At 43.2% G+C, this 15,176-nt stretch overlaps 1 protein-coding gene across 4 annotated transcripts in view; it reads right to left on the bottom strand.

Annotated features, from left to right (window-relative positions):
* Nucleotides 1–5,449, bottom strand: part of LOC129869505 (sex comb on midleg-like protein 2) — a 77,031-nt gene extending 71,582 nt beyond the window's left edge. For all 4 annotated transcript variants that reach the window (XR_008761955.1, XM_055943972.1, XM_055943970.1 and 1 more), the window contains exon 1: nucleotides 4,971–5,449. The gene's annotated coding sequence lies outside the window, so the exon portion shown is untranslated. The remainder of the gene's footprint in view (nucleotides 1–4,970) is intronic.
* Between the last annotated feature and the right edge of the window lie 9,727 nt (nucleotides 5,450–15,176).

Below are 15,176 nucleotides of genomic sequence, written 5' to 3'. Positions count from 1 at the left end.
CCCCGACTCAGACGTTGCAATAGCGTTTTGCTCGCGGCACACCATATGGCAAAGAATCACGAAGATGGAAGGAGATAACAGCTGCTGTTACAACGTACATCTGCAAAGACAGCATTGCCTTTAAATTGTTAACTTTGGTCAAACGTTTCAGGTAACCTTCCACAAGCTTCCCACAATAGGTTGGGTGAATTTTGGCCCATTCCTCCTGACAGAGCTGGTGTAACTGAGTCAGGTTTGTAGGCCTCCTTGCTCACACACGCTTTTTCAGTTCTGCCCACAAGTTTTCTATGGGATTGAGGTCAGGGCTTTGTGATAGCCACTCCAATACCTTGACTTTGTTGTCCTTAAGCCATTTTGCCACAACTTTGGAAGTATGCTTGGGGTCATTGTCCATTTGGAAGACCCATTTGCGACCAAGCTTTAACTTCCTGACTGATGTCTTGAGATGTTGCTTCAATATATCCACATGGCATCATGAGGCAGGAAAGCTATCTATTTTGTGAAGTGCACCAGTCCCTCCTGCAGCAAAGCCCCCCCACAACATGATGCTGCCACACCCGTGCTTCACGGTTTGGATGGTGTTCTTCGGCTTGCCAGCCTCCCCCTTTTTCCTCCAAACATAACGACGGTCATTATGGCCAAACAGTTCTATTTTTGTTTCATCAGACCAGAAGACATTTCTCCAGAAAGTATGATCTTTGTCCCCGTGTGCAGTTGCAAACCGTAGTCTGGCTTTTTTATGGCGGCTTTGGAGCAGTGGCTTCTTCCTTGCCGAGCATACCTGAGCGGTATGACGGCTGTGTGATCCCATGGTGTTTATACTTGCGTACTATTGTTTGTACAGATGAATGTGGTACCTTCATGCGTTTGGAAATTTCTCCCAAGGATGAACCATACTTGTGGAGGTCTACAATTTATTTTCTGAGGTCTTGGCTGATTTCTTTTGATTTTCCCATGATGTCAAGCAAAGAGGCACTGAGTTTGAAGGTAGGCCTTGAAATACATCCACAGGTACACATCCAATTGACTCAAATTATGTCAATTGGCCTATCAGAAGCTTCTAAAGCCATGACATAATGTTCTGGAATTTTCAAAGCTGTTTAAAGGCACAGTCAACTTAGTGTGTGTAAACTTCTGACCCAATGGAATTGTGATACAGTGAATTATAAATGAAATAATCTGCCTGTAAACAATTGCTGGAAAAATTACTTGTGTCATGAACAAAGTAGATGTCCTAATCGACTTGCCAAAACTATAGTTTGTTAATAAGAAATTTGTGGAGTGGTTGAAAAACATGTTTTCATGACTCCAACCTAAGTGTATGTAAACTTCCGACTTCAACTGTATATATTTTAAACCTATATTTATTTTGTTTGCAACTATAGTTGAAGTATTTTCTATTTACCTCTTTCGATTTTATACATTATTTTATATTTGTTACATGCTTAATTGAAAATTTTCACAAAGGTTCTAAATAAAAGGAGAACTTATCAAATATGAGTAAGTACCTTTAATTTTACATGTGGTCATTTTATATCAACTATTGATTCATTGAATTCCCAGAAAATGTACTATATCGTGATATGTATCGTTATCGGGATATGAAATGACCTATATCGGGATATGTATCGTTATCGGGATATGAAATGACCTATATTGGGATTTGAGATTTTGGCCATATCGCCCAGCCTTACTATAAGGTAGAAGACATCCTATAAGGTAGCAGGTACTCCTGTAGTAGCAGGTATCCCTGTAGTAGTGGGTACCCTATAAGGTAACAGGTATCCCTGTAGTAGCAGGTATCCCTGAAGTAGTGGGTACCCTATAAGGTAACAGGTATCCCTGTAGTAGCAGGTACCCTATAAGGTAACAGGTACTCCTGTAGTAGCAGGTACCCTATAAGGTAACAGGTACTCCTGTAGTAGCAGGTACCCTATAAGGTAACAGGTACTCCTGTAGTAGCAGGTACCCTATAAGGTAACAGGTATCCCTGTAGTAGCAGGTATCCCTGAAGTAGTGGGTACCCTATAAGGTAACAGGTATCCCTGTAGTAGCAGGTACCCTATAAGGTAACAGGTACTCCTGTAGTAGCAGGTATCCCTGAAGTAGTGGGTATCCCTGTAGTAGCAGGTACCCTATAAGGTAGCAGGTATCCCTGTAGTAGCAGGTATCCCTGTAGTAGCAGGTACCCTATAAGGTAGCAGGTATCCCTGTAGTAGCAGGTATCTCTGTAGTAGCAGGTACCCTATAAGGTAGCAGGTACTCCTGTAGTAGCAGGTATCCCTGTAGTAGCAGGAATCCCTGTAGTAGTGGGTACCCTATAAGGTAACAGGTATCCCTGTAGTAGCAGGTATCCCTGAAGTAGTGGGTATCCCTGTAGTAGTGGGTACCCTATAAGGTAGCAGGTATCCCTGTAGTAGTGGGTACCCTGTAAGGTAACAGGTACTCCTGTAGTAGCAGGTATCCCTGTAGTAGCAGGTATCCCTGTAGTAGCAGGTACCCCTGTAGTAGCAGGTACCCCTGTAGTAGCAGGTACCCCTGTAGTAGCAGGTACCCTATAAGGTAACAGGTACTCCTGTAGTAGCAGGCATCCCTGTAGCAGTGTGTACCCTATAAGGTAACAGGTATTCATGTAGTAGCAGGTATCCCTGTAGTAGTGGGTACCCTATAAGGTAACAGGTACCCTATAAGGTAGCAGGTATCCCTGTAGTAGCAGGTATCCCTGTAGTAGTGGGTACCCTATAAGGTAACAGGTACTCCTGTAGTAGCAGGTATCCCTGTAGTAGTGGGTACCCTGTAAGGTAACAGGTACTCCTGTAGTAGCAGGTATCCCTGTAGTAGCAGGTATCCCTGTAGTAGTGGGTACCCTATAAGGTAGCAGGTATCCCTGTAGTAGCAGGTATCCCTGTAGTAGCAGGTACCCTATAAGGTAGCAGGTATCCCTGTAGTAGCAGGTATCCCTGTAGTAGTGGGTACCTTATAAGGTAGCAGGTATCCCTGTAGTAGCAGGTATCCCTGTAGTAGTGGGTACCCTATAAGGTAACAGGTACTCCTGTAGTAGCAGGTATCCCTGTAGTAGCAGGTATCCCTGTAGTAGCAGGTACCCTATAAGGTAGCAGGTACTCCTGTAGTAGCAGGTATCCCTGTAGTAGCAGGTATCCCTGTAGTAGTGGGTACCCTATAAGGTAACAGGTACTCCTGTAGTAGCAGGTATCCCTGTAGTAGCAGGTATCCCTGTAGTAGTGTGTACCCTATAAGGTAACAGGTATTCATGTAGTAGCAGGTATCCCTGTAGTAGTGTGTACCCTATAAGGTAACAGGTACTCCTGTAGTAGCAGGTATCCCTGTTGTAGCAGGTATCCCTGTAGTAGTGGGTACCCTATAAGGTAACAGGTACTCCTGTAGTAGCAGGTATCCCTGTTGTAGCAGGTATCCCTGTAGTAGTGGGTACCCTATAAGGTAACAGGTATCCCTGTAGTAGCAGGTATCCCTGTAGTAGTGTGTACCCTATAAGGTAGCAGGTACTCCTGTAGTAGCAGGTATCCCTGTAGTAGCAAATATATTTAAGTATCAAAAATAAAAGTATAATCATTTCAAATTCCTTATTTTAAGCAAACCAGGCAGCACCATTTCTTGTTTTTTTATTTTTTATTTACTGATTACCAATAAATAACACTCAGACATAATTTTCAAAATAAGCATTTGTGTTTAGTGAGTCTGTCAGATCAGAAGCAATATAGATGCGAATGATGTTCTCTTGATAAGTGCATGAATTGGACCATCTTCTTGTCCGGTTAAGCATTCATAATGTAACTAGTACTTTTGGGGGTCTGGGAAAATGTATGGAGTAAAAAGTACATTATTTTCTTTAGGAATGTAGTGAAGTAAAAGTTGTCAAAAATATAAATAGTAAAGATACACCAAAAAACTACTTAAGTTGTACTTCAAATAATGTTTTACTTAAGTACTTTACACCACTGGGCGTTATTGTTATTCTTATTGTGTTACTTTTTAGTTTATTCTAAATTGGTAAATATGTTCTTCTGCTTGAACTGCACTGTTGGTTAAGGGCTTGTAAGTTAGCATTTCACGGTAAAGTCTACACTTATTGTATTCGGCGCATGTGACAAATAAAGTTTGATTTGATTTGGCAATTCTCCTTTAAATCCAGGAAGCAGCGACTCAACTTACTTTTCACCAGCATTGTAATGTCAAAATAGGTTCGTTACTCACCAAATATGGAGTTTAGATTAGCAACTGTCGTCATTTGCTGCCATCACAGCCGGTATGTACTAACAAAAAATGTCTAAAAATGTTTACAGGTCCCTCATTTCTACCATGCACACGTCGGAATGCATTGGATATGCCATTTTCCCGGTTATTTAAAATTTTATTATACTTTTTGGGAAGTACACACCGGCCGCGACGGCAGTAAATGACGATAGTTGCTAATCGAAACTCCGTATTTGGTGAGTAACGAACGTATGTTGACATTGAAATGCTGGTGAATAGTAAGTTTAATGGCTGCTTCCTGGGCTTAAAGGAGAATCGCCATATCAAAGTCTCCTGTAAGGCCATAACCTGGTTCAGGTGTAGTTACCCCACTTCGGTTCTTGAGAGCTAACGTTAGTAACTAGCAAAACAAATGAGTTAGCTAAAGCTAGCTTGTTACATCATCACTGGCGTTGTCTGAAGTTAGTTATCCAGTCAGGTGTGAACTGGTGCTAGGCCAATGTAGATGGTGAGATAGCTAGCTAGATATATAAATACATTATTAATTCTACCGAGAGTACTGGACAAACATACGTTGTTAGCTCGCTAGCTAATGTCCCTAGCACCAGCCTGCAAGTGTTAGCTTACTAGCGAGCGACCTTTTAGTTAATCAACATTTTTTCGATTCACGACTAATTTAATTAAAATGTTCAAGCCGTGGTGGTTTATGTTGTTTGGAATGAGAAGAAATAACTTACCAGGGCAGCTTTTTAACGAAATTGATCAGATCCCAACACTTTTCTCTAGTAGTCGTCAGCCGCCATATTTCGTAGTTGAGTCAGTGCGCATGATCATGAGACATCACAACCTGTGGTGTAATCATTAGTCCAAACAGTTGCAAAGCGAAACTTTCTATTATATAAATTCAGGTAAATCCTTCCCGTTTCGCGCTGTTTGCTTCCGCTTAAGAAACGTTTTGCTACAACCCCATGGGTGTATTCATTACACCGATTCCGTTTAGTCATTGCTAAACGTTTTGAATGACAATTTGGTCTAGGTCCTTCCCCGTTTAATTCCATTTTCTTCGTTTGGTTCTTAAACGGTTTCCTTTGCAATACACCACAGTACTGTACCAAAGACAGTAGTATGAAAATATGCACAAACTAATGATGTTCGGTTTGATACTGGAACGCTGAGGCATGTGTCGACATCGAATTATGGGCGATGTCAGGTCCGTCTGTTGTGGGCGCAATTTCGTCCAAAAAGAGTCGTTCCAAATTGGGCTGTGTTTAGTCCGTCCGTTTTGGTTCAAATTTAGCCAAAGATCAGCCTGACCGCGAACTTGCTCTACTGTACTCATTGAAAACATGAGATCCACGAAAATAATCATATATTGCATAGCCTATTTTGATTCAATTATGGAGCTTCATGGAAATATCCACAATAAAATATTAATAAAATGTTGTTTTTCGACATTTTGCTTGTCAAGTTGTCAGCTGTTCTGACATAAGGCACAATATGACTGAACATGGGTGCCTGTAAATTTATGGGTGCACAATTGAACAACTGAATTTATAACAATTTCAATTCTATATTTTAACCACCATTTTTTTGTCACCTTTATTTAACCAGGTAGGCTAGTTGAGAACAAGTTCACATTTACAACTGCGACCTGGCCAAGATAAAGCATAGCAGTGTGAACAGACAGCAACACAGAGTTACACATGGAATAAACAAACATACAGTCAATAAAAAAATAAAAAAGTCTATATACTGTGTGTGCAAATGTAGTAAGATTAAGGAGGTAAGGCAATAAATAGGCCATAGATGTGAAATAATTACAATTTAGCAATTAAACACTGGAGTGATAGATGTGCAGATGATGATGATGTGCAAGTAGTGATACTGGGGTGCAAAGGAGAAGAAAAAAAAATGACAATATGGGGATGTGGTAGTTGGGTGGGATATTTACAGATGGGCTATGTACAGGTGCAGTGATCTGTGAGCTGCTCTGACAGCTGGTGCTTAAGGTTAGTGAGGGAGATTTGAGTCTCCAGCTTCAGTGATTTTTTTGCATTTCGTTCCAGTCATTGGCAGCAGAGAACTGGAAGGAAAGGTGGCCAAAGGAGGAGTTGGCTTTGGGGATGACCAGTGAAATATACCTGCTGGAGCGTGTGTTATGGACGGGTGCTGCTATGGTGACCAGTAAGCTGAGATAAGGCGGGGCTTTACCTAGCAAAGACTTATAGATGACCTGGAGCCAGTGGGTTTGGCGACGAATATGAAGCGAGGGCCAGCCAACGAGAGCATACAGGTCGCAGTGGTTGGTACTATATGGGGCTTTGGTGACAAAACGGATGGCACTGTGATAGACTGCATCCAATTTGTTGAGTAGAGTGTTGGAGGCTATTTTGTAAATGACATTGCTGAAGTCAAGGATCGGTAGGATAGTCAGTTTTACCAGGGTATGTTTGGCAGTGTAACGGATGTGAAATGGCTAGCTAGTTAGCGGGTACGCGCTACTAGCGTTTCAATCAGTTACGTCACTTGCTCTGAAACCTAGATGTGGTGTTGCCCCTTGCTCTGCAAGGGCCGTGGCCTTTGTGGAGCGATGGGTAACGATGCTTCATGGGGGACCGTTGTTGATGTGTGCAGAGGGTCCCTGGTTCGCGCCCGAGGTCGGGGCGAGGGGACGTACTAAAGTTAAACTGTTACAGCAGCATGAGTGAAGGTTGCTTTGTTGCAAAATAGGAAGCCGATTCTAGATTTAATTTTGGATTTGAGAAACTTTAATGTGGGTTTGGAACAGTCTGACCAGACACCTAGGCATTTGTAGTTGTCCACATATTCAGAACCGTCCAGAGTAGAGGTCGACCGATTATGATTTTTCAACGCCGATACCGATTATTGGAGGGCCAAAAAAGCCGATGCCGATTTTTATTTATTTATTTGTAATAATGACAATTACAACAATATTGAATGAACACTTATTTTAACTTAATATAATACATCAATAAAATCAATTTAGCCTCAAATAAATAATGAAACTTGTTCAATTTGGTTTAAATAATGCTAAAACAAAGTGTTGGAGAGGTAAAAGTGCAATATGTGCCATGTAAGAAAGCTAACGTTTGAGTTCTTTGCTCAGAACATGAGAACATATGAAAGTTGGTGGTTCCTTTTAACATGAGTCTTCAATATTCCCAGGTAAGAAGTTTTAGGTTGTAGTTATTATAGGAATTATAGGACTATTTCTCTCTATACCATTTGTATTTCATATACCTTTGACTATTGGATGTTCTTACATTTACATTACATTTAAGTCATTTAGCAGACGCTCTTATCCAGAGCGACTTACAAATTGGTGCATTCACCTTATGATATCCAGTGGAACAACCACTTTACAATAGTGCATCTAACTCTTTTAAGGGGGGGGGGGGGGGGTTAGAAGGATTACTTTATCCTATCCTAGGTATTCCTTAAAGAGGTGGGGTTTCAGGTGTCTCCGGAAGGTGGTGATTGACTCCGCTGACCTGGCGTCGTAAGGGAGTTTGTTCCACCATTGGGGTGCCAGAGCAGCGAACAGTTTTGACTGGGCTGAGCGGGAACTGTACTTCCTCAGAGGTAGGGAGGCGAGCAGGCCAGAGGTGGATGAACGCAGTGCCCTTGTTTGGGTGTAGGGCCTGATCAGAGCCTGAAGGTACGGAGATGCCGTTCCCCTCACAGCTCCGTAGGCAAGCACCATGGTCTTGTAGCGGATGCGAGCTTCAACTGGAAGCCAGTGGAGAGAGCGGAGGAGCGGGGTGACGTGAGAGAACTTGGGAAAGTTGAACACCAGACGGGCTGCGGCGTTCTGGATGAGTTGTAGGGGTTTAATGGCACAGGCAGGGAGCCCAGCCAACAGCGAGTTGCAGTAATCCAGACGGGAGATGACAAGTGCCTGGATTAGGACCTGCGCCGCTTCCTGCGTGAGGCAGGGTCGTACTCTGCGAATGTTGTAGAGCATGAACCTACAGGAACGGGTCACCGCCTTGATGTTAGTTGAGAACGACAGGGTGTTGTCCAGGATCACGCCAAGGTTCTTAGCACTCTGGGAGGAGGACACAATGGAGTTGTCAACCGTGATGGCAAGATCATGGAACGGGCAGTCCTTCCCCGGGAGGAAGAGCAGCTCCGTCTTGCCGAGGTTCAGCTTGAGGTGGTGATCCGTCATCCACACTGATATGTCTGCCAGACATGCAGAGATGCGATTCACCACCTGGTTATCAGAGGGGGGAAAGGAGAAGATTAATTGTGTGTCGTCTGCATAGCAATGATAGGAGAGACCATGTGAGGATATGACAGAGCCAAGTGACTTGGTGTATAGCGAGAATAGGAGAGGGCCTAGAACAGAGCCCTGGGGGACACCAGTGGTGAGAGCACGTGGTGCGGAGACAGATTCTCGCCACGCCACCTGGTAGGAGCGACCTGTCAGGTAGGACGCAATCCAAGCGTGGGCCGCGCCGGAGATGCCCAGCTCGGAGAGGGTGGAGAGGAGGATCTGATGGTTCACAGTATCAAAGGCAGCCGATAGGTCTAGAAGGATGAGAGCAGAGGAGAGAGAGTTAGCTTTAGCAGTGCGGAGCGCCTCCGTGACACAGAGAAGAGCAGTCTCAGTTGAATGACTAGTCTTGAAACCTGACTGATTTGGATCAAGAAGGTCATTCTGAGAGAGATAGCAGGAGAGCTGGCACTATAGGCACTATAGTATTGCAAGTGTAACAGTATAGCTTCCGTCTCTCTCCTCGCCCCTACCTGGGCTCGAACCAGGAACACATTGACAACAGCCACACTCGAAGCAGCGTTACCCATCGCTCCACAAAAGCAACTACTCCAAGTCTCAGAGCGAGTGACGTTTGAAACGCTATTAGCGCACACCCAGCTACCTAGCTAGCCATTTCTCATCGGTTACACCAGCCATTAGGCTGATAGGCTTGAAGTCATAAACAGCGCACCCCGCTACCTAGCTAGCCATTTCACATCGGTTACACCAGCCATTAGACTGATAGGCTTGAAGTCATAAACAGCGCTGTGCTCCGCTAACTAGCTAGCCATTTCTCATCGGTTACACCAGCCAATAGACTGATAGGCTTGAAGTCATAAACAGCGCTGTGCTCCGCTAACTAGCTAGCCATTTCTCATCGGTTACACCAGCCATTAGACTGATAGGCTTGAAGTCATAAACAGCGCTGTGCTCCGCTAACTAGCTAGCCATTTCTCATCGGTTACACCAGCCATTAGACTGATAGGCTTGAAGTCATAAACAGCGCTGTGCTCCGCTAACTAGCTAGCCATTTCACATCGGTTACACCAGCCATTAGACTGATAGGCTTGAAGTCATAAACAGCGCTGTGCTCCGCTAACTAGCTAGCCATTTCACATCGGTTACACCAGCCATTAGACTGATAGGCTTGAAGTCATAAACAGCGCTGTGCTTGCGAAGAGCTGCTGGCAAAACGCACGAAAGTGCTGTTTGAATGAATGCTTACGAGCCTGCTGCTGCCTACCACCGCTCAGACTGCTCTATCAAATCATTGACTTAATTATAACATAATAACACACAGAAATACGAGCCTTTGGTCATTAATATGGTCGAATCCGGAAACTATCATCTCGAAAACAAAACATTTATTATTTCAGTGAAATACGGAACCGTTCCGTATTTTATCTAACGGGTGGCATCCATAAGTCTAAATATTCCTGTTACATTGCACAACCTTCAATGTTATGTCATAATTTAAAAAAATGTCTAAAAAAATGTCTATTCATTCACTGAGAGCTGCGTCTTTGAACGTTACCTACCGATAGCCATTAATGTAACGTTAAGTTTTTCATACATGTAAATGCTAGCTAACGATAGCTACCTTAACTCAGAAAAAAAAATATTCATTTTACAATATTATGTATTATTGAATATTTGAAATAATAATTAAAATAACAAATCATGGCTGTTCTAGTAGTTATGGAATTGCAGTGCTTCTAGTGTTGACTCTTTTGTAAACCCCCACTTCTCTTTATATGGTTCCTTTTTTAAACTTTTCCTGAGAGATGAGATGACCTATCAGTATGTGGTAGCATAGAGACCCTGAAGGATAACTGCTCTGAGAGATGGAGTCGCAGCTGGACCCTATTGAACTGATTTGATAACTAACTTGCAGTCGGGGTTGACTATCTAACTAGGTGTGAGGTGTGTCCAAACTTTTGACTGGCAATGTATATGTTTTTATTTATAACATTTTTTTTACCTCATTTTTCTCCCCGATTTCGGGATATCCAATTGTGATCCAATTACAATCTTGTCTCACCGCTGCCACTCCCCAATTGGCTCGGGAAAGGCGAAGGTCAAGTCATGCGTCCCCCGAAACATGACCCGTCAAGCCGCGCTGCTTCTTAAACCCGCTCACTTAACCCAGATGCCAGCTGTTGGAGGAAACACTGTCCAACTGACGACCACAGTCAGCTTGCAGGCGCCCGGACCGCCACGAGGAGTCGGTAGAGTGCGATGAGTCAAGTAAAGCCCCCCGGCCAAACCCTCCCCTAAACCAATTGTGCGCCGCCCTATGGGACTCCCTGTCAGGCGCTGATCTGTTTCACCTGTCCTTGTGATTGTCTCCACCCCCCTCCCAGGTATCGCCCATCTTTCCCATTATCCCCACTTCGTCTTGTTTGTCAAGTCAACCAGCGTTTTTCTCAGTTCCTGCTTTCCCTCAGTCTCTCTTTTTCTCGTCCTCCTGGTTTTGACCCTTGCCTGTCCGGACTCTGCGACCGCCTGCTTGAACACTCTGCCTGACCCTGAGCCTGCCTGCCTGCTTGAACACTCTGCCTGACCCTGAGCCTGCCTGCCTGACCACTCTGCCTGACCTGACCCTGAGCCCGCCGTCCTGTACCATTGCCCCACTACTCTGGATTATCGACCTCTGCCTGTCTTGACCTGTCGTTTACCTGCCCCTGTTGCTGTAATAAACATTGTTACTTCAACACAGTCTGCACTTGGGTCTTACCTGAAACGTTATACTCCCGGTCACGGCCGGTTATGACACAGCCTGGGATCGAACCCCAGGTTGTAGTGAAGCCGAAACACTGTGATGCGTCAATCGGAAGGCCCCTAAAGTTTTATATTTAATTCAAATCATTACAACTAAAATGGCGCCGACAGACCATGGCATCTCCTAAGCAACTCTGCAGTAAGTTGTTTTTTTGTGTTATTTCTTACATCATTAGCCCAGAACATTTGTTGTGTTATCCAAATGTTATTTCTGGCTGTATGTAATGTCAGAGCGGCGGTAACTCACCAGCATTACAATTGCCTTTTTTTTCTCCACACATAGTGTTGTGTGTTCCTTCCAAAGAACTAAAATGTTGTTTAATCTTTCCACAGAATATTTTGCCAGAAGCGCTGTGGAACATCCACGTGCTCTTTTGTGAACTTGAGAGTTTTTTTTTTATAGGGCAGGGCAGCTCTAACCAACATCTCCAATCTCGTATCATTGAATGGATTCCAGGTTAAAATGTAACGTTGAGATTTGGTGTTTTGCGGGTACTATTTAATGAAGCTGCCAGCTGAGGACTTGTGAAGCATCTGTTTCTCAAACTAGACACTCTAATGTACTTGTCCTTTTGCTCAGTTGTGCACCGGGGCCTCCCACTCCTCTTTCTATTCTGGTTAGAGCCAGTTTGCGCTGTTCTGTGAAGGGAGTAGTACACAGCGTTGTACCAGATTTTCAGTTTCTTGGCAATTTCTCGCATAGAATAGCCTTCATTTCTCAGAACAAGAATAGACTGACGAGTTTCAAAAGAAAGGTCTTTGTTTCTGGCCATTTTGAGCCTGTAAGCGAACTCACAAATGCTGATGCTCCAGATACTCAACTAGTCTAAAGAAGGCCAGTTTTAGTGCTTCATTAATCAGAACAACAGTTTTCAGCTGTGCTAACATAATTGCAAAAGGGTTTTCTAATGATCAATTAGCCTTTTTAAAATGATAAACTTGGATTAGCTAACACAACGTGCCATTGGAACATGTCATGGAAATATTAGGTCAATCATATTTCACAAATACCGGAGCCTGTGAGTTCAAATAGACTTTTGATTACTTCATAACAAAATCCGAGCTGGTTCATGAATACAACTGCCTTCCAGTCTTGACACACACGTTTTATACATTTGTCCTCCTTACGTCACACTCCTAGTAACTTCTCTTAATGGCTCATCCACTCTGGCATTTAGCCACGTTATCATATTGCCTTCATATTAGGGCATGGAACCCGTAGAGCCACAGAAATAGACAAAATTAGACCTGCACTCGCCTTAAGCCAGGTTCATGCATGTAGGACCATGGTAACAGACCTTGGCACTTTACAGAAATAACCATACATGTCATCCTGCTAACTCCTCTGAAAGGGACACCCCTGTTCTGGAAAAGACCCAAGAGGTGTAACCATAGTAACAGTACATAGTTGGCCATAACACAGTTACAGAAATAACCATACATGTCATCCTGCTAACTCCTCTGAAAGGGACACCCCTGTTCTGGAAAAGACCCAAGAGGTGTAACCATAGTAACAGTACATAGTTGGCCATAACACAGTTACAGGAATAACCAGTTGTGTCCAACCCCCAGACAGGTGCATGTCTAATGGTGTCTAATGACCCAGAGCACATATAGAGTGCACTTGTCTTGCTGGTTCCTTCTGAAATAAATAATTGCCACATATGTACTGAAAAATTCACAATATATACAGGTGTGATGGTTGCTGATAATGGGCCTCTGTACGCCTATGTAGATATTCCATAAAAAAATCAGGTTGGAGATGGAGATGTTCTCTCCTACTTTCACCACCTGGGGGCGGCCCGTCAGGAAGTCCAGGACCCAATTGCACAGGGCGGTGTTCAGACCGAGGGCCTGTAGCTTAATGATGAGCTTGGAGGGTACTATGGTGTTGAGTGCTGAGCTATAGTCAATGAACTGCATTCTTACAAAGGTATTCCTCTTGTCCAAATGGGATAAGGCAGTGTGATGGTGATTGCATAGTCTGTGAACCTATTGGGGCGGCCAGCAAATGGAAGTGGGTCTAGGGTGACAGGTAAGGTGGAGGTTATATGATCCTTAACTAGCCTCTCAAAGCTCTTCATGATGACAGAAGTGAGTGCTTCAGGGAGATAGTCATTTAGTTCAGTTACCTTGGGTACAGGAACAATGGTGGCCATCTTGAAGCATGTGGGGACAGCAGACTGGGATAGGGAGAGATTGAATATGTCCGTAAATACTCCAGCCAGCTAGTCTGCGCATGCTCTGAGGCTGCGGCTATGGATGCCGTCTGGGCTGTTAGCCTTGTGAGGGTTAACATGTTTAAATGTCTTACTCACATCGGCCACGGAGAAGGAGAGTAACTACAATGTTGTTGATCCATCCTCAGTTTTCTCCTGTCACAACCATTAACCTCTGTAACTGTTTTAAAGTCACCATTGGCCTCATGGTGAAATGCTTGAGTGGTTTCCTTCCTCTCCGGTAACTGAATTAGCAAGGCCACCTGTATCTTGGTAGTGACTGGGTGTATTGATACACCACCCAAGTGTAATTAATAACTTCACCATGCTCAAAATTCAGTGGCTGTTTTTTTATTTATTTTACCATCTACCAATAGCTGCCCTTCTTTGCGAGGCATTGGAAAACATCCCTGATCTTTTTTACTATTAAACGTATTTAGCCATGCCATTACAAAGGGGTTGAACACTTATTGACTCAGGGCATTTCAAGTTGAAATCATAAATTATTTAGTAAACATTTCTAAAAACATAATTCCACTTTTACATTATGGGGTATTGTGTTTAGGCCAGTGACAAAACAATCTGAATTGAATCCATTTTATATGCAGGCTGTAACACAACACACTATGGAATAAGTCAAGTGGTGTGAATCCTTTCTGAAAGCTCTATAGCTTTACCACTCTGAGAAGATGTTAGGGTATAGACACGTACTGCGTGTTGAGAGGGTGTGTGTGTGTGTGGTGTGTGAATACTTCCTGGAAGCATTGTATACAGGATGAGGTTTCTTTGTCATGGTAACATACAAAATATGTAAGGTAGCAGAGGCCAAATAAGGAAACTCTGAGATAGATAGACTTAAGCAAAATGTAGAGATACTGTACATGTGTAAAGACACATACATATACACACTAATACATACGTGACTGACCGGCTCGATTCAGTCTTATGTAGCAACATTATAAATCGTTTTTTTTGCGTTGGATAAAAGTAGAGACTCAGAGCTAGAAAATGGATTTATCATACATTACAGTTGAGGAACAATGGGGAAGTAATTCTGCTTTGAAAGTTGATAAACTTGTAACCCCACTTTTGAGAGAATGGCCTTTGAATGTTTTGGTACACCTACTGGAGAGCTCTTCTTTGTCTACACCCATTCAACATCGTTTACACCCTCTTAAGCCTGAGCCCCACCCATCTCTTTAAGGATTCACATGTGAGGCCATGTGCTATACAGAGTGAGTTAGGTAGTGTACTAAACAACAAAAGATTTCAAGACAAAAGGCTGGCTTATACAACATCTATTGAAATGTCTGTATTCAGTTGTCGCAGTGACATCATAAACATTCTATTGTCGTCCGACATCCAACTGGTCGTTGTAGTATAAACACAAAAACAACAGGCTGCATGACATCAGCAGCCTGGTGATCCATAATAGCATAACTGGTGTATTTTAACACCAATAAACCCATCCGTTTAAAAATGAATTTAGGATATGTCAATCAAGCAAACCAGGAAACTAAAAGCAACTTTCTGAACAATGTCTTGGTTCATTTCTAGCTTGTTAAGTTAGCTGGCTAGCCAGTTCAAATAGTGACCATATCATATAGCTGACTTAAATTTACCTCATTTGTATTCATTATTACAGGAAAATAAACTCATTG

Source organism: Salvelinus fontinalis, chromosome 14 (assembly GCF_029448725.1).
Source record: "Salvelinus fontinalis isolate EN_2023a chromosome 14, ASM2944872v1, whole genome shotgun sequence".
In the NCBI taxonomy this organism is placed as follows: domain Eukaryota; kingdom Metazoa; phylum Chordata; class Actinopteri; order Salmoniformes; family Salmonidae; genus Salvelinus; species Salvelinus fontinalis.
This window is presented reverse-complemented; position numbering and strand designations above follow the sequence as displayed.